The sequence below is a fragment of the Lissotriton vulgaris genome, chromosome 7 (genome assembly GCF_964263255.1).
Source record: "Lissotriton vulgaris chromosome 7, aLisVul1.2, whole genome shotgun sequence".
NCBI classification, from domain to species: Eukaryota; Metazoa; Chordata; class Amphibia; order Caudata; family Salamandridae; genus Lissotriton; species Lissotriton vulgaris.
The window spans coordinates 830,481,580-830,483,738 of NC_141695.1; positions in this window are offsets into that span (position 1 = coordinate 830,481,580).

Below are 2,159 nucleotides of genomic sequence, written 5' to 3' on the forward strand. Positions count from 1 at the left end.
TTCGCTGCTATAGTCTGACCTTCTTCTGGCTGTCTATGCACGGGGCAGGAGGTTGTATTCCAGCAGTGTACTTTCACCACATCACTAGTGAACTTCTGACAGTCTGTGTCTGAGCAGAAGGTTGTTTCGTCACTGTACTGCTACCACTTCACTAGTGACCATAGGAATGTTTATGAATGGGTAGGAGGTTGTATTTTTGCACTATACTGTCACCACTTCACTAGTCACCTTCTGACTCTGTCCATGTACAGGATGCGAGGCTGTATTTCGGCACGGTACAGGCACCACTTCACTAGGGACCTTCTCACTTTCTTTGTCGGAATAGGAGGTTGTATTTCGGAGCTATGGTGTCACTACTTCACTAGTCACCTCTGACTCTGTCCAGATACTCACCTTCTGACTCTGTCCAGGTACAGGCTGTATTTCGGCTTTGTAGTTTCACCTCTTCACTAGTGGCCTGACTGTTTATGCATGGGGCAGGAGGTTGTATCGGCCCGGTACTGTCACCACTTCACTAGCCACCTTCTGACTTTCCATGTACAGGCTGCGAAGCTGTATTTCGGCACGGTACAGTCACGTGCTGGGCAGGTCGGCATCTTTCTGCTGTGTTTAAAGATCAGCAGCAGTGTTTGTGCTTCGATGGTCTGAAATCGTGCAGTCGGGCATTTGGCAGGTTGTGCTGAGCACTTCCTTCCAAGTGCTTTACATTAGACAATCATGTCTCGCCTCCATCCCCGATATTTAGAAGTTTTTAAGTAACTTAAAAAGCTGTATATAATGGTTTTATTGTGTACCGTTCGCTAAAAAGTTATAATGAAAGATCATTAGATAATCACAGGGGGGAAGGTGCCTTTTCTACTGCTTTGCTACAGTGAGTGCGACTGAAATTACTGTTAAAAAGGTGCTGCAGCGACATCAAGCGGCAACTCAAGAAATAGCAAAAACAAACTTATTGCATTTTTTTGTTGTCTCATGTTATCTTTTGTACGTGTCGTCCTAAACCCATTGTTATTGTTAAAAGCAGTTCTCCAGGTATCTGCCAAAATCATACTTGTAAAGCGAATCAAGGATACAAAGTTGGTTTTTAGGTAGTGTGACCAGAATATTCAAGCCAAAAACGGGGACATTTCACGAAAATAGAAAAGGACTACCATTTTACTACAAGCGTGCGGGCAGAATGACAGCGCTCCTCAGCAGAGAATTACAGAACAGGAGGTTAGAACATACATTATAAAATGTAATTAGTTAAACCCAGTAGCTTGCCTGGTAACTACATCGCTTTCTTGAAACAACTGAACTAACCCTGCTTTGTACAACATGAAAAAGCACCTCTGCCATGGAACACCAAAAGGACGGAACACGAACTATGAGACTACGAACTGGCGAACAATCTCAAGAGTACGGTCTACCGCTCCCCCCCCCCCCTTCTTTCTTTATTTCCTCCTTTCTCCTCTTTGGCCTATTTTCTTCTTTCCTCTTCCACTCATGTATAAGCCTCGTCCATGTATGTAAATTTATATTTTTCTATATACAATAAAGAATTTCAGAAATAATAAAAAAAAAAAACCTCTTTCAAAACCGGGACAGGAGCTACATTTCCTGAAATCTGTTGGGAAAGCTGGTGAAAAACCGGGACCGTCCGGGCAAATCCAGGACGCTTGGTCGCCCTATTTTAGGTTATGGCATTGTTACACGTCACGTAGTTCGTACTTACATTTAAACTGATACAGCTGCGGCCATAACGAGACCAGTAGCAGCTTGTGGAATAGCAAATGCTTAGAGCGGCAATGAGTGGTGGGCATGGGCGTAGGAAGTGTGGGGGATGCGGGGGACATATCCCCCCCAGATTTTGGAGTGGGGGGGACGCGGGGGACAAGGGTGGGGGAGATGAGGGGACAAAAGAATTTCCCCTCTCCCTTCTGTTATTCGCAGGGCCATTAGCACGCGAAAGCGCTACCTAATGGCCCTGTACTTGACCTGTGACCTCACCTGCATGCAGTCAAAGAGGCCACCCGCCCTCTGACCTTTGTTATTCTGCAGTAGGGCTTGGCCAGTCTGGGAAGGGCAGAGAAGGAAAAAAAACTCTTTTCAGTCATGCCCAGATAAGGCAAGGACAGAATACACTTCTCCTGCTCTGCTCTGGTAGCTTCCCTCCTCCT